The sequence below is a fragment of the Camelus bactrianus genome, chromosome 13, assembly GCF_048773025.1.
Source record: "Camelus bactrianus isolate YW-2024 breed Bactrian camel chromosome 13, ASM4877302v1, whole genome shotgun sequence".
NCBI classification, from domain to species: Eukaryota; Metazoa; Chordata; class Mammalia; order Artiodactyla; family Camelidae; genus Camelus; species Camelus bactrianus.
Window position 1 is genome coordinate 76,113,759 of NC_133551.1, and position 21,369 is coordinate 76,135,127.

Consider the following 21,369-nt stretch of genomic DNA (forward strand, 5'->3'; position numbering starts at 1 on the left):
GTCCTGCCGTCTTTTTCATGGGGCTTCCCACCTCAGTTCGGATGCCTCGTGCTGTAAAGGGTGGCCTCTGAGTTCTGCACGCACACAGCGAGAGCTCAGCGTGTCCGTGCCCTGAGCCAGTCCAGGCACCAGCACGGCCGCCGACCTGGCCCTGCGTGGAGCGTGCTTTAGCAAGGAAGGCGGTTCTGGAGCCCAGCTACTTGCTGTCCTGGCTGCCGCTGGGTGGGAGGAGGAGGAGGGGGATGTGGGGAGGGGGTGCCCGATGCGGGGGTGTCATGGGATCCTTTCACCTTCATCTTCCATTTCCAGATGCTTCCAAGAGCTGGAAAATCAAGGGGCAGATCCATCAGGAGCTCATGTTGTCCACATGCAGGAGCTTCCTCACCCATCTAGTCTATAAACCAGGCTGGGGTGGGGGCCGTTCAGGACCTTCTGCTCCGGGTGCCCAGCTGAAGCAGGCCAGGCTGTCCAGACGGGACTCAGGCCACTGTCCCTGGCAAGCTGTGTCGAGGGACGGGCAGCAGCCCTGCCCTGGCTGGAGGTGGGGTGGAGGCGCCCCTCCTGGGTGTGCCTGGCTGGCCCGTGGGAGCAGGGGGAGGTGGGGCACACGAGGGAGCAGCATCCGCTGAGACGCTCGTTCACGGGCCTCATGCCCGCATTAATTCCTCCACTCATCCCTCCGACCTGGACCGTGCGCCCTCCTCCGTGCAGGAGGCGGGGACGTCGTGAAGCTGAGACAGACACCGTCCCTGCCCCAGGTCAGGAGGTGACCTCCGAGAGGGGCTCTGGCGATAAAAAGTAGGAACAGCCTAACAGGTCAGGCGGTGACAAAGTCTGTAAGAGGAAGAGCAGGAGACGGGCGTGGAGGAGGGTGCATTTTAGCAAGGAGGCGGGGGTCCCTGCCAAGATGACTGAGCAGAGACTGGGTGAGAGGGAACAGTCAGGAATGGGGGTCAGGTCAGGGCTTGGGGCCTCGGGGACCACGGGCTGATTCTCGGGTGATGTGGGGGTGATGGGGCTGGGGTGGACAGGCGCCCAGCCTCAGGACCAGGACTGGGGGCCGAACTGGTGACCCGCCTTTCCCCTGTGACTACGGCCTTGGTGCTGCAGGGGCTGGTGAACCTGGGCCCAGTAGGGTGGGGCGGGAGTGCCGGGGGTTCCGTGCCTTTTTAAGTCAGAAGCAGGGATCTCCACCTAGACGATCTTCGTTTGCCCCTCCCTCCTGTCCCTGCCTCCAAGGCCCCTACCCCAGGGAACTGTGGCCTTCCCGTCACTCTGGGACACACAGCCCTCTCTTGGGCACAGGCAAGGATTTGAAGCCCCTCCAGAGGGTGAGAATCGGGTGCAAGTTGGGGGCTTGTGTTTGTCAAAACTGTATGCTATTCTGAGCATTTTCTTTTTTCCCCCTCCCTTTTTTTTCTTTCTCACAAAGAACAGATTTCTTTTATGATAAATTTTCAACGTGAACTAAAAGCTGTGGCTGTGATCTGGCCATCTCAGGGCCCTTCCGCAGGGACCCACACCCTGGGTCCCGTTCACTGTGCACTCTGGGGTGCAAAGGATGGGCCTTCTTCCTTTATGAACCCAAAGTGCTCTGAGCCGCCACCCTCGACTTGGACCAGCATTTTCATTTTCCTTCTGACTTCCTGGTTGTCAGGCCCCTGGTCCAGCTGGCATCTGCAGCTATGGTGGGTGATTTACATGAGAAAGCCGGGCCCAGCCGCCTGGATGGATCTCCGATAAGAGCCCGGGAGCTGCTGCCGCCTGCTTCCCCCCACACAAAGATGCACCATCTTTCAAAGGGAACGTTATCATTTCCATCAAGGACATTTTTTAGAATTATTATTTTATTTCTTCCCTCCTGCCCCTCCCTCCTCCCATCCCGACTGAAAGGTACTTTTAACTAAATGGAGTCAAATGAAAGCCAGATTAGCTGCTTTGCCTTTCTGGTGTCTGATAATGATTTAATATGATGTTTGTCTCTCTTTGGAAATAAATGAAGGCACCTTTTAAAACGGTTGCCTCAGGTTCTGCGAGGTTGGGGAAATCAACTATTATGTTCCTGTAACAGCCTTTTTTCCTCCCAGTGTGGAGGGTCGGGTGTGCACCCCCTGACCCCCCACAATCTACATGTAGCAGTTGTGGTTTCATTTTCCAGGATGTGTGCTGAGAACTTTGCGAAGAAGGAGAGGAGGAGGGGCAGGAGGGAAGCAGCCCGTGGCCTTGAGAAGTCATTCAAGGGGGTTTGTCTGGCGTGGCCTGAGCATGGTGGGGTCGCCCTGGTCCCTGGGGGACGCAGCCCTTGAGGCTGGTGGATGATGAATGTGGAGGCCCTTCCTGCTGGTGAAGGGAGACAGCTCATTTGCCCCTTTCCTTTCGCCCACTTCTGTCCCTCTCTGACCTTAAAAGAATCTTATTATAGGAATGAGATTGCTAAGCAATTGAACCTAACCGCTGACTTACACTCTCCTGAATGCATCCCATGCCTTGTCTAACCCGTTGATTCTTTTCCTAGATAAAAAGTAAGAATGAAGGCTTATGTAAAGAATGACCAGCTCTCTACACCCCACGCCCCCAACCCCGCAGCCCTTAGCCATCCTGCAGGCAGATTGTGGGGCAAGATAATGTCTGAAGAGAGAGTCAGCCGGTCTGCACGTGATGGAGAAGGATGCAGAGACCACCCTCCTGTCTCCGTGATTCACTGAGATTCATCTTCCCCTCTTTTCTCTTTTAAAACCATCACTGCTGATCAGAACTTCAGTGGTGGTCTCAGGACAGGAGTCTGCCTTCTCCCCCGCTTGCCAGCTTTTCTGATTAAAGCTCCTTTCCTTCCTACTGACACTTGCCTCTCAAATTACTGGCTTCTGAGCAACGGGCAGTCGAATCTGAGTCCAGTGGCACACGGACAGTCGAAACATTCGCTTTAGGACACATCCGGCAAAGGGCCCCCGTGGCTCTCCTGACCCCAGAGCCGAGCCAGGTCCGGGCTGGTCCGTGGGAGGCTGTGCAGAACCAGTGGGGCCTTCTCTTCATGTCGGGGCGGCCCACCTTGGGACAGCCAGCCGTGTGTCACCGGTGTCACCACACTTCTCCTCGCTTCTCCAGGGCTGCTAGGGAGGACTTGAGAGCCACGTGCAAGTCAGACAGTGGTCTGGGGGACCGTCACCCCACCTGTAGCAGGTTGAGTCGTGTCTCCACAAAATTCAGGTCAGACCACAACTTCAGAATGTGACCTAATTTGGGACCAGGGCCTTTGCAGATGTTGTTAAGGTGACGATCGAGAGGGAATCATTTGGATTGCCATCCTACCATCATACAGGATGGTAAGTCCAGTGAGCGTCCTTCTGGGAGACAGGAGAGGACACGCAGAGAAGCAGGTCACCTGGCGGTGGGGCGGAGACCGAGGTGAGGCGTGTGCTGACCAGGGGCCGCCGGGAGCCGCTGGAACCCGGAGCGGGGCTGGGACCCACTGTCCCCCAGAACCTGCGGAGGGCCGCAGCCTGCCCTCCCCTGGAGCTGGTCGTCCGGCCTCCAGGACTGCGGCTGGGGGGTGCATTTCTGTGGTATTGAGCCGCCAGCTTTGTGGTGACTTGTTAGGCCGCTCCAGGAGACTAACCGAAGGAGTCCGGGGGCCCACGCGGCCCCAGAGTCTTAAATATCCCTGAAACCAGCCAATCAAAATGTCCCGTCCTGGGGAGGGAAGGCCCAGTATAATCTAAAGAATGACCCATTGACAGGTGACCCTTGGCTGCGCGTGGACAAGCTGCCGGTGGCCGTCCTCGCGGGCAGAGTAGCTTCCTGTACCCCTCTGTCCGAGCCTCCGCCACCTGTCACCTCGCAGCAGCCGGACCTGCTCCGTGAATCAAGGCTCCAAGGAGTCAACCTGGAAGTAGTCACGCACCAAAGCGACGTGTTCCTGCGCAGGAGGCAGGGTCACCCAGACGGGGCTCTGACGACGTTTACGGGAAAAGAGTCAGAATAGCCCCCTGGTGCGCACGGCCCAGGGTGCAGGGGGGCAGGCCCGAGGCTGACGGCGCCCGGGGCTGAGCGGGGGCGAGGCCACCGCGGGGGGGCCGAGGCTGCCCGGCTCCACGAGGCCCAAAGGCCGGCACCCGGGCCGCAGTGTGATTGCCACCAACACCCGCCTGGGCCTCCCCTGGCTGCCACCCTCCGTGCCTGAGATGAAGGCAGGGGTCCTGTGGAGGCCGTGGGCGCTGAACTCTGCCCGGCTCCGCCGCCTTCTCCCTCCACAGCGGCTGGGGCGGGGGTGTGGGAGGGCCCGAGCCAGATGGGCCCAACCCCCGGCTTAGTCCTTTCTGTGGCTGCCCTAGGGGTGCCACCTCCTCCTGTGTGAGGTGGGGGGGTCCTCGGTCTCCTCTGTGAGGTGGGGTCTAGTAGCTTGTACCCCTTAGGATCTTGTGAAGATTGGACTCACGTGGGGGAGGAGCTGATGGCCACGCATGTCTAGTGTGGTGGCCACAGGACTGTTCCTAAGGATCACTGCTGTCCCCCGGATGGCTCTGACTGAGCAGTGTCCTTCCTCCTCAGCTGCAGGCTGGCCATGGGTCCCCCTTGGCTGTGGCCGTGTCCCAGCAGGTGCTGCTCTCCCTGGCCCCACGCTCAGTCCACGGGGGTGGGGAGGGGACAGCTCCTCTCACCGTTGGCCGCCTCCCAGTCAGTCACCTGTTACATTTCGTTGAAATGTTTTTAGAAAAACGGATTTGAAATGTTTAGTCCTTTTAAAATGGAAGTATAAACTTTGACCCTTTTCATCCAGTTTCCCCTGTTAGTCTTGGACTCCAGCTCTGGCAGCTGGACGTTGGTGCTCAGAAGCGTGACCCTCTGTGTCTCGAGATACTGACACTCAGGACCTGCGCATTCCAGATCCCAGAGCACCCTGATCACACACCCAGGCAGGGGAAGGTGAACAGGTACTTTCACGTGTGTAGCTGTCCTCGTCCATGTCTGTCTCAGCTGCACAGCGCTGGGCAGGGCGTGTGGTTTCCTAGAAGGTCATGAGGACAGAAGGCACGCCGTGGGGCTGACTGACCCACACCCTGGCCTCGCAGCTCACTGGCCTCTGAGGCCCAGTCATTGCTTCCTCCCCACCTGTGCTAGTCGGCTGTCCTGACGAGCACCACCGACGGGGGCTTAAACAGCAGAAATCGATTCCCCCCCAGTCCTGTGGTTGGAAGTCTAAGTGAGATCAAGGGGTCGGCCGGGCTGGTTTCTCTTGAGGCCTCCCCCCTTGCCTTGCACACGGCCGTCTTCTCCCCGCGTCCTCGCGTGGCGCCCTCTGTGCGTGTCTGTGTCCTGATCTTCTTTTACAAGGACATGAGTCCTGTCAGGTTAGGACCCACCTATGACCTCATTTTACTTCATCGCCTCTTTAAGACCCCCATCTCCAAATACAGTCATGCTCTGAAGTCCTGGGGATCGGAGCTCAACAGACGAATCTGGGGGACACGGTTCAGCCCGTAACCGCAACTGCTGGCCGCCACACTCACGCTCTCCCCGCGCCTTCCCCTGGCCCTGTCTCACTCCCCCGCCATCACTGCCCCCGCTCCCTGAGCCCCACGGCACCACCTGCGCTCTGGTTGCCGTGGCTGCTCAGTGCAGCCCCTCTGCCTGCTCCCAGGCCGTGGAGCAGGGAGGCGGGATCTCAGCCACACGCTGAGTTTCTTCTTGGATCTGTGGCCCTGAATCTTAAAATGGCCACAGCCCAGCGGCCCTCCCGCAGCTCCCTGGCCTGGCTCTTCTCCGGGCTCCTGGGTGAGTGGCCCCCCAGCTCCCGCCCTCACTCAGCCGATAACCTCGCCTTGCTCTTCGGGGGGAAGAGAAGCAGCTCGAGCGGAGCCTCCCTGCGGCCCCACGTCCACCTGCGGCCCAGCTGCGCCCCAGGCCCCTGCCTCACCCGCCTGCCGGGGGCCCGGTGTCCTCCGTCTCCCCTCCAGCTCCCACCCTCTCTGTCCCTCATACAGGAACTCTTGCCAGTGTCACCCATGGCCGGTGTCTCAAACCCCCGACTCACTGTGCTCTCTTCCGCTCCGTGGAGACCTTGTGTCCAAGCTTACCCACGGCCCCACGAAGCTGGAGTCACGGCCACTGTCGGTCCCCTTTGCTCTGGCTGCCTGGCACCACGGCTCCCCCGCCTGGTCCCCTGGAGTCAGGGAGGCCAAGCTCTCCTGCTTTGCCACCAGCCTCTGCCTCCTCCTCAGCCCGGCCTGACCCCGACGTGGGCCTTTGGCTGCGGCCTGTCCTCACTTTTGTCCCAGGGGCCGCCTCCTGCTCCGTGATTCTAAACAGCACGGCCACGTCTGTGACTCCGCACCCATGTCTTGGCCTTGACCTCCTCCCACGCCGCCTGGGGCTGCTGTGCTGAACCTGCTGCTGCTCTGTAGGTGGTCCCCAGACTCTGCTCGCCTGGGGTGGCCCCCGTTTCCCGCCAGAACGCCCACTCCCGTAGAGGGACTGTGATGGGAATTCAGGTGTTCCCAATTTTCCTATAAAGAAGTGTTACAATCAACAGCCTTGTACCTGGACTTTCCTGTTCTCATGTGAATGTTCAATAGGCCTGAACTACTGGGTGTCCTAAAAAAAGAAACATCTTTCTATTTTTAAAGTTATATGTGCACTTTGTAAAAATAGTCAAACAATACTGAAGGGTATAAAATCAAAATTAAAATGTTCTCTCCTCCACCCACAGCGACCAGCTACGCTTTCCAGAGGAAACTATTTCTCTTGGATCCTTCTATAAAACGTTTATGCATTTTAGTGCATAAATACGTATCTTTTTATTTGCACATGGGATAACGCTCTTTTTGCTCGCTTAGTTCTGTATCCTCGCCATCTTCCCGAAATGTAACCTACAGGTCGCACTGAGCCGTCTTAACTTACTTCTTGCCGATATCTTACTGCACATCTTTAAAGTTTTTGTTTTAAAATACACATTCAGATGAGGATATACATTTTAAAGGTGGCTTGAAGATTAATAATACAGTGAATACGCAGGAAACCGCCACCTCATGAAATGGTCTCTTTGAAAAAATTTCATTTTAAATCTCTAGGCTGATCTCAAGAACATAATTGGCTTTTGTGTATTGATTTGTAACTGGCAACACTGAAGAACCAGTTTATTAATCGCAATGCTTCAGCTCTGGGGTTTATTCGGGTGCCTGTGTGAACACTGTGTCATCTGTGGGCGTGACAGCCTTCTCCCTCCCTTCCAAGCCTCATCCCTGTCCTTCTCTTGCTTGTCCTGAAGCCTGGGCCAGGCTTTCTGTTAGGTCGGAATGAGGGTAGCACACATCCTTTGTTTTGTTCCTGATTTTAAAGATGGTGCTGTCCGTGTGTCGCCATCAGCATGAACTTGCATGACCACAGCGCCCTGTCTGAGCGACGCCTGGCAGAATCAGGATGCCCCGGAGGTCACACTGGAAACCACTTCTCTGCAGGGTTTTGGAATCGAGGAGCCGGGATAATGTTCCTTACACCTCTGCGGGCGGGGGCTGGCGCGTACTTCTCCACTAGGCGGTCTGGTTAAAGTTGAGACGGCAGCTTCGTGAGTCCTGATCAGATCAGGAGCGGGACTCGGGGCCCCATGCACAGCCCCCACCATGGTCAGCTTCACCCCCCAGGTTGGGCTTTTGTCTTCTCGTTTTGTTTGGGGGCTTTTTCATGTCACATCCGTATCTGTATGTTTATCTTACTTGTTTCACTCTCAAGTGTGACATGACCAATATTTTTTGATAATAATGTGCTGGGATTTGCTAAAAAAGAGAAAAACAAGAAAAAACCTTTGGAGTTTGCCCTAGAATAAATGAAACTCTACTGCCCTTGCTTTTTTGGCTCTGGCTCCGTGGGCATGTCCCTGGGTCTCGCTGGTCCGGCCATGGGTGGACGGTGGGCGAGATAATTTATACCCTCCCAGAGTGTTAGCCGTGCTCAGTTCCCTGCTCACACCACGGGCAAAATGAAGACCCTTAGCTTCTTGCTGGGCGTTTGGTCTGAGGTGGAATCAGCTCAGCGGGATGCAGATGGCCCGACGCAACAAGCCGAGATGGGTACTGAGAAATGGGCTCCCTGAGTCTTGCGGCCCAGTCCTCGGGGCCTGGCAGGAAGGTAGCGCAGGGTACGCACGCGGAGAGGGGTCTGCCCACCTGCTAAGCCCGTCTCTGCGGACGGTCTGGGAGAGCCTGCCTCACCCCTCGCGACTCGTACCTGCTGGAGTGGGAACGGAGAGGCCCCAAGGGAACTGCCGAATCAGCAGCATCGCACCCTCCGTGGTTGCCTTGGTGCTGCGTCCTGCTGTGGGGACCCTGGGACCACTCCACGGGGATCACCCCCAAACCCCTTCCTTTCTGAGGCTGGGCCACTTGCTGAGGCGCTCACCAAAGGAGGGATTGGTTTGGGTCAACGATTTAAAGAAAGGCCAGGTTTGGTTTCACTCCAGCTTATCACCCCTTCATGTATGTGAGTCCACGGAGCAATTATTTTGCATTGATTTATTTATTTTTTGGATCGATTTTTTAAAAGGAAGAAATGAGAGTTGTGTTTGTTTTCATATTTATTTTTTGGTGGGGGTGGGGAGGTAACTAGGTTTATTCATTTATTTTTAAATGGAGGGACTGGGGATTGAACCCAGGACCTCGTGCATGCTAAGCACGTGCTCTGCCACTGAGCCGTACCCTCCCCACAACCAGGGATTTTTTTTTTAATGAAAATTTTTTTAATAGTGAAGAGCTTGCGTGAGGAGCGTTATGCTCCGGGTTAACACGTCCTGACGGATGTGTATTTGCATCAAACCTGCAGGCTGGTCTTGAGCCCTCTAGTGCCCCTGGGACTCACTCCCGTGCAGTGGGAACTCCCAGTTCTCAGACTGGAGGAAGGTGGTGTGTCCAGCGGGGGAAGGGGAAGGAGCCCATGGACGGAGTGACTTCAGGCTGCGTCCACTATGGTCAGTGGGCTCCGTGGGCCAGTGGAGGACATGCCTGGTGACAGGGCACTGAGGATGACGATGCTGGGACACTAGCCTCCCAGCTCTGCCCCTAACCAGCCGCTCCAGGAGGGGGGAAGTGTTCCCCCCCACCCCCACCCCCAGTCTGGTCAGCCTCGTGCAGGCCAGGAGGAGGACTGGATGGCGAGTTGGGGGTGTTTGCAGTAAAAGGCTGGCGGGGACTGAAACGGGATGTGCAGAGGGGCCGCCAGTGTCTGTCGTGGTCTTCCTCTTTCCTTTTTAACTTACAGCTGGGCGGCAGGAGGGCCAGGAGCCCGGACAGCCATGTGTGGGAGGAACATTCCAGAACGCTGGCTCAGCCTGCATGTCACTGCAATAATGGCACCACCCTGGGACTTGCCTCCCCCAAATAACAGTCCTAAAATTTCCTCCAAACTGTTGAGGGGGCTGGAAGGTGTCGGCAGCCTTGAGCAGGCTTTGTGGTGGGCATGATTCTGGAGGCATTGCCGGGCCGGCTCGCTCAGCAAGTCGGGGTCTGAGGGTCACAGATGCTTGTTCCCCAGACATCTCAGCTCCTTTTCAAGCTCGTTGAATGATTCGACCGGAGACTGAGCTTGACGGGGCTGGGGGGTCTCAGCTCCACGCAGCTAGGAGGCTCACATCAATCTCCAAGGTGCTGCCGGCCGGGCGCGCAGGCCCCGGCTCATAGGAGATGCTCAATTCATATTCCCCCAAGGCGTGCTGTGGGGACGAGGCCCCTGGCTTCCAGGTGTCATCTTGGCGGTGGTTGTGCTTGTTTGGGAAACTGCTTTTGTTTGATTTCCTTTGCAGCTCTCCCTCACCGACCCCTGCCCCACTTACTAAGTGACCCTCAAGGAGCAGAGCCAGGAGAGGCTGGGAGGCAGAGGCCACACAAGCAGCAGAGTGGAGGGTGTGGTCCCTGACTCCGTGGGCCTGCCGAGCTGCGTCGTGTTTGGTCCCCCAGGGCCCTGGGGATGGCAGGTGAGGGTGCTGAGGTCCACAGGTTGGCTGGCTTGTCCAAGGTCATGTGAGAAGAGGTGTTGGGACCCAAGTCAGGCGGGCCCCGCAGCCCATCGCGTGGGGTCCACACTTGGCGCTGATGTCTGGGGGAGCCCGCCCCTCCGGCTCCTCCCTGAAGCTGTCGGGAGCCTGGGTCAGGATCCTGCTGCAGACAGCTTTGAAGAGGCTGCTTAGTGCAGAGTGGGTTCCCACCCGTCACCCGCAATATCCTGTTGTGACAGAAACCTGGGAAAACAGAGACAAAAATCAATGAGGATTTGGAAACAGACACTGCTGGAAACAATATTTCTGGAAGCAGCAGGGCCTGGAAGGGATCGGAAGCCAGTGCCTCGAGGGAGGCCTGGGCCAGACGGGAGACAGGAGCCGCCCCTGGAAACTGCTCCCTGGCCCCTCTGGGCCCCCGCAGGGCTGGGGCTTCAGCCGCGATGGCCTGTCCTGGGGCAGGATGGCTGCTGCTGCAGGTGCTGGAGGCTGAGGCCTCCAGAGAGAGATGGAGGTGAGCTTCAGGAGGGTGGGCGGCGGGTGTGAGGATGATGGAGCGCCGTCTCAGCACGTGCCAGTCTCCCCAGGCACGTGGCCCTGCAGGCCAGTGAGGGAAAACCTGTGGCCCTACTGGGAGGCTGTGTCAGAGGGTTGGTTGGTTCATTTCTTCATTCACTCAGCAGCTGCGTCTCAGGGGCGGTCCGCGTGCCCGCTGATGTCCCACCCATCCCGGACGCACCTTCCATCTCCGTATCCCCGGCACAAGCGGGGTCACCACCTCCGTTACAGACCCCGAGGCCGGTGTGCTGCTGGCGGTGAGCCCGGGGCTCCCTGGGCGTCAGGCAGAGCTGGCCTTGGTCAGCCTGGGGGTGAGGTGGCCCCCAGGCACAGGTGCTCAGAAGCGGCCCCTGTGGGCGTGGATGGGGAAGGGGGTCTCCCTCTCCTGCTTCAGGTGTTGGCAGGAGCCTCCCCACTGCTCTTCCCTCCTACTCCCCCAAAGCCCTCCCTGGGCTTGGGGAGATTTATGCCCCGCGGGGAACAGTGTCACTGCTCTGTGCGGCGTATTAGGCTGACGAATGGGCACCCTGTCAGAGACCACGCTGGGTACCTCCCTTTTGCTTCAGTTGGTTGGAAACTGACAGGTAATATTTCTGAGATGAATCCTGTAAAGACTACAGCATATCGAGGGCCCTGCACAGAGTTTATTAAAGTAGATTAACTGAGTAATTTTCCTAGAATAATAATATTTCTTAAGGATTATGGATGAGCCCTGGTCTTTCCTCAGCTCCCGCGTGAGCCGGAGATGTCCAAGGGCGGGTCTGCGTCACCGTCTAAAGCTGCAGAGACAATTAGGTTTCCACGAGATGCACGGATCAGAGTTAGAGTGACAGCTCGGGAGTCACATGGAGACCAAATGCGATTGGAGACTGTAATTTGCAGGCACCCGCTCGCAGATGTAGTGAAGCTACCCCACGCACAGCAGTTAAGGAAGGGGCGCACGCCCAGGGCCGGGATGCCGGGGGCAGCGAAGCCTTGTCCTCCTGGGTCTTCGGATTTGTCAGCTTGGACGGGGGGCTGGCTTTGGCGAGGGGCTGCCCTGTGGGGGACTTCTGGCTGTCCTGGGTGGGAATCTGATTGGCTTTCTGCAGAGTGTGGGGGCTGGAGATGGGGAAGGATGCTGGGAGGGGCACTCTAACCCCAGGGGTCCCTTCCAGGTGGAGGGAGGAGCTGAGTGGGTCCCCAGCATCTGCAGGAAGCATTAATAATGGCAGGGGCGACTTTCTGGGCCCCATCCTTTGATGATGTGACCCTGGCCTGGAACAGCCCCATCTCTCCCAAGCCCAGGGATTGAAACCCAGGTCAGCAAGGGGCTAAGCCACCAGCTGGCCCCTGGCCTCTGAGAGCCTGTGATTCTGAGGTCCCTTCTTTGCAGGGAGAAAGTCAACCAGTCATTGTCACACCCAAGCTGGGGGTGTGATGGCGGTGATGATGGTGGCCTTCCCCATCCCAGACGGCCTTGTGGGCATGCGACCGTGTGGTCACATGGGGCCCTGTGCTCAGAAGGGCTCTTCACTTGGGTTAATACTCTGCCCTTGCTGTCTTGAAATTCTTAATAGTTTTTCAACACGGGCCCCCTGTTTTCACTTTGCTCAGGGCCCTGCAAACTTTGTAGCTGGTTCTGTTTCCCACTCCTCTGGGGTGGGGGTGAAGTTGGAGTTGGGGAGAGTTTGGGAGGAGCCCTGGGCCTGGGAAGCTCAGCCTGTCCCCACTGCCCTCTGGCTTGGGGACTTGCCAGCCTGCAGTGAGCCTGTGCTCTGGTTTGTTTGTCTCCTCCTGAGACAGGTAGGCAATTCTACCCACATCTGGCGTGAGCATTAGGAAGCTGAGCCATAGTCTGTGAACTCACCTTCATCAGTAGAAACCTGACATTAATTTCCATCAGCCTGATGTTCTCTTTATCTTGGTTGGTTCAGAGATGGTGGGAATAAGAGGGGTGTATCAGGCAGCTTCACACTATAATAATGCTGCAAAACAAACATCCGCCAAACTCAATTGCAACTACAACTACAACAGCAATGTTTCTTTTCTGCTCATGATTCTGGAGGCACCGAGGGCAAGTCCACCCACCAGGCACATTTGCTAAGTCAGCTCATGTCACACCTGCTCACATTCTGCTGGCCAGCGCCAGCCCCATCCCAAGCCCACAGTGTCTGGGGCTGCTTTGTGCACTGAGGGATGACTCTGGGGGCTGCAGAGCACATGGCAGAGGGCACGTGGTGGAGCCCTGCTCCAGGGAGGGGTGGAGTTACAACAGTAATCCGAGGCACCTCTGGGGTCTTGTGTGTGAGCCTCTCAAGTCCAAACATGAGAGTCAGGACTGGGTTTCTAGAATGTTTTAGAAAGATTCTTGAACCCCAAGGCCAGGTAAGTAGTGAAGGAACTCTTGGAAGATCCAGTTGTATGGGGATGCTGGTGGAGCCAGGCTTTAAGAACTCCTGCCACGGGGTCTTTGGTGGGGACCATGTGGCCTGCAATGCTGGTTTTGGCCAGGGCTGCTCCAGGGAAACTTCTGAGGTCCTCAAGGAGATGCTCACGGTGAGCATAGGGCCGTGGGAAGCTGAGCCAGGGCGGGCAAGGGTCTCCCTGGAGGAGCAAAGCCTGCTCTGAGCTTTAACGAGTGAGAATGGGTGGGGAGGGCTGGGCAGGAACGGGCTCCCAGGCAGGGCCATGGTGACTTAATTCCTTCTCTCAAGATTCATGGGGACATGGGGTGAGGCCCTAGGGATCCCGTGAGGAGAAACCGCGGGCCTCTGCCCTCCCCCAGGGGCTCTCCACCCAGCACAGCCACGTGCTGGGAAGCTGATGTGTCCGAGCCTGGGAGCAGGAGGCCCAGGGCCCGCGGGGCAGGGTGTAAGGACCCCCACTCCACGGGCTGCAGTGAGGGCCGGAGGGAGTCAGGAGCAGGGAAAGTGGTTTCTCTGGGGGACTGAGCTGCCTTCTGGGTCCGGGCATCAGGGTTTGTTGCCTTCCTACAAAAGGTGAGGCCAACTTCACAGGCAGTTAAGGCTGCGCTCAGCCCGGGTGAGACATGTAAAGGGCTAAGGTGACGGCTTTGTTTGGGGGGCTTTTCATAAATACCCACGCCGGTTACTGAGCAACGGCACGGAGGCTGGAGTTACCACCTCTGCTAGCCGGGAGTCTGTGTGTCCAGGAAGGATGCCAAGCAACTCTCTCCCGAAGTACGTCTTCCCTGCAGCCACCCCTTCCCTGCAGCGCCTCCACGTGGGTCCTGGGGCCCGCAGTGCTTGCTCCCTGCAGAATCCAAGTGTCTGGTCGGCCAGGCCGCTCCCGGGGGCCTGATTCCGGCTGGAGGCACTCACCATTCATCCAGCCCTCAGCTCCGAATCCCCGAGGCAGCAGGCTCTCAGCTGCAGGGAGGGAATGACACTGGGAACGTGTTAGGAGGGACCAGCTTCGCCGCCTGTAGTCAGTCACTTCCTGGAGGCCTGGAGAGCAGGGGCCGTTTAGTCTCGGGGCTCCCCAGTCCTGCCTCGGGGGTGTGGTGGGCGGGGGGGCACTGCTCTGGTGGAGCTCACCAATGCTGGGGGCGAGGAGGGCACCGTCCAGGCAGGAAGACCCCTCTGCACTCAGGATCTCAGCCCGCACCCCCTTCCTGCCAGGCCCGGCACAGCTACGCCTGGAGCTGCCCTGAGGCCCGGGGACCGTGACCCCGAAGTCTAGCCCTGCCCCTCTGTGCAGGAGGCTCACCTGTTGCTGCGAGGAGCCCTCCCACCGGCCCAGGCCCTCCTGCCTCCCCCCAAGAACCCGTCTGCGCAAGCTCGTTAGTCTGGCCTTATTTAGCCTTAGCTGAACTACGAACTTCGCTGGACCTCCACAGATGCGGCCGCTTAGAACGAGCAACCCTGACTGAAAAGCAGATAAACAAACGTGGTCCATCCATACAATGGAGAATTATTCAGCCATAAAAAAGGAACGGGGCACTGATACACTCTACAACAAGGGTGGACCTTGAGAACTTCATGCTGGTGAACGAAGCCAGGTGCCACATATTGTAATTATATTAAATATAAAATATCCAAAATTTATATTTACATTAAATATCCAAAATGAGTGAATTCATAGACACAGAAGGTAGACTAGTGTTGCCCGGGGCTGGGGGAATGGGGAGGGACTGTGTTGGGTACGGGGCTCCTTCTGGAGGGGGATGAAGTATTCCAGAATTAGTTAAAGGTGATGGTTGCGCAATATTGTGAGTGCACTAAAACCCACTAAACTGTACACTGTAAAGGGGTGAATTTTATGTATGTGAGTTACATCTCATTTAAAGAAAAAGAGCAACTTTGAGGCAGGGGAGTGGGTGGGGGGGTCCCAGCTGGCCTGTCTGTTCTCCAGAGAGAGGCCGGGACGCCGGGCCTGAGCCTCGTCAGCTCTGGCCTCGACTCGGCCACTCAGTCCCCACCAGTGTCTGCGTCTCTCATCCCCGCTCTTGGTTTTCACAGCATCCTAGCGAGGAAGGCAGATCTCTGCCCCGAGGACCAGCGTTTCTTCCCCTTACATCCTAAATGCAGTCACGTGACCTGGATCCAGCTGGGGCTGTCCCGTGCCCTTGGACGTGGGAGCGGGAGGGAGCAGGGTTGAGGGTAGAGATGCGTCCTCTCACCGGCCTGCCCCTTGTCTAATTCTATTTCCATTCAAGGTTCTGCTGGAGGTCACCTCTTCCAGGACGCTCTCCAGGATTCCTCCACTCAGCGCCACCCACCATTTTCTGGGCTTCAGAGGAGTCTGGGGTTTCCTTGCATGGGCTTCCTTCAGCCACCTCCTCCTCTGGGAGTCTGTCCTCCCTGCAGGCTTAGGGCTCCTTGAGGCATATCATAGAACCTGGAGGGAACTTGGAGGTTAATAAATCAAGCCCCTTCACAAAGCCACCTTAAACATGAAGAACCAGAGAGGCCAAGCAACTTCTCCAAGGTCACACAGGGAGCTATCCCTGGACTGGAGGGGGCGGTCACTCTGAAAGACACCATGAGTGTCTAACGGATGTGCGTGTGTGTGTGTGGGTGTGTGCAGGGATGCGCAGGTGTGTATGAACATGTGTGTGCATCATGCTTTATAGTCACTATGCCAATCACAGAACCCAGGGAGCAGGGGAAGCTGGTTTTACAGTCTCATAACCCTCGTCAGGGCGCCTCATGGGGGAGGCAGGTGGCCAGGGTGTGGGAAGAGCTGTGAGCTGCAGGAGACGCAGGTTTCTCACTGGGTCCTGCCCCTGATGTCCTGTGTGACCTAGCACGACAGAATGCAAGTCAAGGTGTGGAATGAGGCCTGTGTCGGGTGGGAGGGGACCCAGTCCTTGGCCTCCGGGGTCTCCTGAGATTTCCAGGAGGCTCTGATTCTGCAGGCTGGCCTTTCTGAGCCGTTTCTGGAGGTTTGGGGTGATGCTGTCCCTGGGTCTCGGTCGAGAGGCTGCTTTGCAGCGAGATGCTTTACAACACACACCCTTAGAGTTTTGGGGTCTGAATGGCCCAAGGGGGTCCTGGCTGGCCTCCCTCTGGCCATGGCCCCAGAGGAAAATTCAAGGAAGAGATTGTAAGGAAGTGGCCCCAGAGTCCTGGAGTGGCCCCACCTCCCTACACCCAGGCTGCACCCCCAGATCCACACCACCTGCAGAATCCAGGGACCAGGCAGCTGGACTGGGGGAAGACTGGGTGTCCCCTCGGTGTCGGCCTCGAGGCAGCCAGCACGATCTTCATTCTGCTCAGGCTGGCTGATGAAGTTGTCCCCAGTAATGTGCTCACACCCCTCCCTGCTTCCTGCTTGCCTGTCTTATTATTCTCCTACCATTTCCTCTGCATCAGGAGGAAAATTGGATTCTGGTGACGATCAAATGAATTCTGGTAGGATATCCACCCTCTCCCTCCCCCGGGGGCGGGGTGGGAGAGGAGAGACAGCTGGGCTCCCCCGGATGAAGTTCCCCCTACGGGCTGTCTGTCCCCAGTGCCTCTGCCCAGTGCTCGGGTCCCCTGATTTATGTCCCCCTGGCTGTGACCATTCCAGCTGCCCAGCATCCATCTCTGGTCCGCAGAGGGCAGGACAGGGCACCGAGGCACATGAGCGGCTTGAATCTAGCTTGCCTCTAGCTTGCCTCTGAAGTGTGGATTTTGGGGGGACACAAACATTCCATGTCTAGCATCCCCACTTCTTGGAGGGCTGGTGGATACCTCAGCAGGGAAGGCCCTCTGTGCTCCACCTGGGGTAGGGGGACCCGACGCCCTGAGCCTGTGCCGCGTGGTTTGGGCAGACAGCTCCTGGGAGATGCTGGAAGGGAGGAGGCGGGTGGAGGCTTGGCAGGCAGGGCTGGGGCAGAGCTGGCTCTGGGCTACCGCTGCCCTGGCGGGCTCTCTCCCCTTCCCCATACCTTGTCCGGTTGGCACCGGTGTAGACAAAGCCCGGGGGAGCTGCTTCCGATGCCAGTGGGCAGGTTGGGGGTGGTATGCAGGGTGGACAGTGCTGCCCACCGCCAGTTCAGGAAACTGACTGGTTTTCTGCGTGGCTTTAACCCTGGTGCTGGGAGGGTGTGGGGCCAGACTTGGCGCTCTGAACCCCAGGCAGGCTGCAGCCTGGGGGAAAATGAGACATCACACAAAGCTCAAAGTGCGGTGTCGGTGTCGCTTCCCCCGGGCCAAGCTCTCAGCGGGGTGTGTGCTCCAAGCCCGGCTTTCACTGGAACGGCATCTGATGCCTCCCGGCAGCAACGAGCCTGGGCAGCGGTGCAGCGTCAGGACTGTCTGCTGCCCAGCGGGAGCGGAGGGCTGGGGAGGCACTCCCCACCAGGGGGTGGAGGAGGGAGTGGGACAGACCCTCTGGGAAAGGGGGCTTAACAGGAGGCCCCCACAGCACATCAGGGCCTCCAGAGCCTCAGAGTGCTGGTGCAAACCGGACCGACAGCTCTGGGACCGGCACACGGGGAGATGCCCCGGGCCCCAACGTAGGCTTCGCTTTGGTGCATTTTTGGAAGGAGTCGGAGGACAGGAAGCAAAGGGGGTGCTGGGGATGAAACAGGCTCCAGGAAGGGGGCATTGGAGCCGACTGGAGGGGGGCTGGTGGCACGGGCTCCTCTACAGGGGAATGGCCAGCAGGAAGGATGAGCCGCGGGGAACCAGGGGCCAGGATGGTGGCCACCGTGTGGCTCTTTCTTTCTCGGCTCTACTTCTCACTTCCTGGTCACAGGCAGAGCCTGTCCTGAGAGGGGAGGAGGGGAGGCTACGGAAGAGTGAGGGCGGTGGGTCTGGGAGGGGGAGGCAGGGCTGCAGGAATAGGGAGGACCTGGGCCCCTGGGAACAGACCTGCGGCTCTGAGCTCCTTGACGCTCAGGCCCCTTCACTCTGACAGTGACAGCCAGGGAGCCTGAGAAGGGGACGAGGGTTTGCCAGCGTCTTCGGGGGACGACTGACATCCTCAGATGCTCCTGCGGCCTGGAGTCCGCCCCGGGCTGGAGAGGGAGCTGTGTCTGGGACACGGTGGGGGGACCCAGGGCAGAGCGACCTGCCAGGCTGCCTTTCCAGGCTGCGGATCCCCTCCCTCCCTGGGGAGCTCTGTCACCGTGGAAACCCTTCCGGCTTCTCCTGGCCAGGACTCTTGTGTCTGTCTCTTTGAGTGACGTCTTCCAGACGTTCAGGTGATTCCTGGCTGGCTGACATCCCCTGCCGCCTTCCTCCTCCTCCGTGCTCTCCTGTGTCACACCAGCCAGCTGTCCCTTCACAGCCTCTGAGCAGCAGGGCCACTGGGTTTCCGAGGAGACACGGAGCAGAGGTGCTCCCTGCCCCGGTGAGGAATCATGACCGGACACTTCCACCAACAGATGGCCAGGCGTGCGCTGCTGCAGCGTGGTTCCAGCGTGCCCCTGTCACCGCTCCGGGATCTGTCCTTTCCCAGAGCGCTCTCCTCCTGCGCCTTTTGGAAGCCGTACTCCCAGGGGGACTGTGTTCCCTTCATTCACCGAGGAGGTCTGAATGCGTCCTTGGTGCCAGGCGCCACTCCAGGCACTGGGTGTAGGGGATGCGGCTGACAGGAGCTGCTCCCCCCATGGAACCAGTGACCACCACATGCTCCCAGCCCTGGCGCCTCCCCACCTCCTCCTCCGCACCCCCAGCCCCATCCCTGAGCACCATCACCTGGAATTCGGGGAATCAGTGGGATTCCCAGCGGGTGGTGAGAAGCTACTGACGTCCAGAGTGGGGGATGACGGCGGCCCTGCCTTGCGCCCACTTCCCACCCGGGCTCCTCGTCATCCAGGAAAGCGTGTGCTGGCAGGTGGGGTGGGAGACTATCAACACCTCCTGTGGAAACAATGAGTAGCCACTGCGGTCTCAGTTTGTCTTTGGATTAATCGTGGACCACTCGGGCGCCTGGAGCCCCTGTAAGCACATTCTGCAGAATAATTCATCCTGAGCTGTGAGTCCCTGCCCAGTGGACATCCTGCAGGGACAGTGCCCCTGGGGTCCCAATCAAGAAATCAGAGTAACAAGATTGTTCATACTAAGACATGAGGGTGTGGGTGTGGGGAACCCAGGCACTCACTCATTCAACAAGTCTATCGGGTACCTACTGTGTGCCTTGAAGACCCACTGTGTGCTGCTGAGATGGGTGGACCATGGGCTGGCCTGGGCTCCAGCGCTGGGGAGAACTGGATCTGGTTCAACTTGGGGTGCTCCGCAGCGGCCCGTGAGCAGCCGGTGAGGCCGCAGGTCTTCCAGGGAGGCACCTCCAGTCTGGGGACTCTTGGAGGCCTGCCCGGAGGGAGCTGTCCGAAGGTCAAGGGCAGTCAACTGCCTTTTCTAACGTGGTCTCGCCAACGTTCTGAAACAACCTTACTGTCTAACATTGCACTCCAGTTCTGACGTTGTGTGCCCCATGGCTTAGAGCCTCAGCTCCACACACCGTCCCCTTTCAGGCGACAGTCCCAAGCCCAGGCCACCTGTACTTCTGACCAACCGCCTATAACTGGGGGGCCTGCGACCGCTCCTCGGGCTGGATAATCTGCTAGAAGGGCTCACAGGACTCAGGAAAGTGCTCCACTTAGGTTTACCAGTTCGTTATAAAGGATATGCTCAGGAACAGCCAAACGGAAGAGCTGCTGGGGCCAGGAGGGTGCGGGGCATGGAGCTCCTGTGCCGTGTCCCCGCACCCACCTTCCCAGCACCTTCAAGTGTTCACCAACCTGGAAACATCGTTCAGGGGTTTTTATGGAGATTCCATTGATTGAATCACTGGCCCTTGGTCATCGAACTCCCAGCTCCTCCCTCCCCTTCCCCAGAGGTCAGGGGGTGGAGCTAAAGTTCCCCTGGCCACCAGCCCCCATCCTGAAACTGCGAGGGGTCCACCAAGAGTCCCCTCTTCACCGTAAACTCAGGTAGGACTGAAGGGGGCACAAAATGCACAACAAATGATGCTCCCGCCACGCAGGAAATTCCAAACTAGAGCATGCCCTGTTAAGGTGGTCATGCTGCCATCCAGCGTCGCTGAGCTGTGAACTCTGGCTGTGCCTTTGTTGCGGCGTTCCTCTCAGGGTGGGCAGAGCCGGGCGAGGCCCCTAGGAGGCCCCAGACAGTGCTCCCTGGGGTGGAGATTCATCATCCCACGTGGCTATGCTCAGTGTTTCCGTGAGCCTGCCGCTGTGCTGGGTACCGCTTTCCTGTCATTGCTGCTTCTGAGGACCCAGGATTTTGTCATCATGTCATCTCAAAGCTGGTTCACCCAGGGTTCTTCCCTGCAAGAGCCTGTGTCAGGTGAGCTCAGGCCTGACAGGTGCCCTGATCCCCTTGGGGAGCCCCAGGGTGACCAAGAATGACCCTAGGGGACAACCTGAAGGCCAAGGTGGGAAGATGTTAACATCTTCCTTCTTTCAAGCGGTGCCTGCCCATGCGGATGCTCCCCACCCCCTACAGCCTCAGGGGAGCTCCCCTCTGTCCGCAGGAGGATTTGTCAGCCCCGCCCCTGCCTCCCCCATGTGGATGCCCAGAGTGTCTCTGACTCCTGTGTGACCCAGGGGCAGAGAGAGCAGCTGCCTGGGATGCTGGGTGAGGATCAGGGGAGGGCAGGCCCTCAGCCCCGGCCTGAGCATTCAGGCAACGTCCCTTATTCTTTTCACTGTCTTCGCCCTCAGGCTGGGTCTGTCTGCCTTGTGTCCCTGCTGGGCCTGTGGTGCTGGGAAACAGCTGGCCCTCCTCAGCATCGCTGCTCCAACCTGAGGCCGGCTGGGAAGGAGGAGGGCGAATGTGATTGTCAGGCTCCCTAATGCTCTGGGAGCTTCTCTCTGTGGGGTCTGTGGTTCCCCAGGCAGGGCCCACTGGTTGGTGCCAAGCCCCGTTCGAAGTGTGGGTCTTGGTGGCGGGAGGGAGGACTTCCCAGCTGGCAGCTGATGGTGGCGCTGTTGGCTCATGCCAGGCACCGCAGAGGCAGCTCTGCGGCCAGGAAGGAAGGGGTGGAGGGAGGGGAGCCCGGTGGGCAGCAAGCCTTCTCCCTTCCAGACCCCACTGCGGGTTTCCCGGCCAAGGCCACTGCTGAGACTCGGTGAGGTCCCTGGCCATCCTCCACAGCAGGGAGGATGGGGGCTGGACAGTGGATAGTGGAGGGGGGAGGGTTTGTCCATCCCCTTCGCCTCCAGGCTCACAGGGCCTGAACACTTCTCTTCCGACTTCGAGTCCTGCTTCTGCTGGCTTCCTGGCACCCTGGGGACTCCTCTCCATAGCTGGGGAGGCCGTTAACGGTGGGGAGGGCAGCCAGTAAGGTCAGCAGCCATGGTCTAACTGTTGGCTTGGCCCAGGCCTGGGGGGGCCGAATCTGACCAGCATTGCTTTTCCCCGAGATGG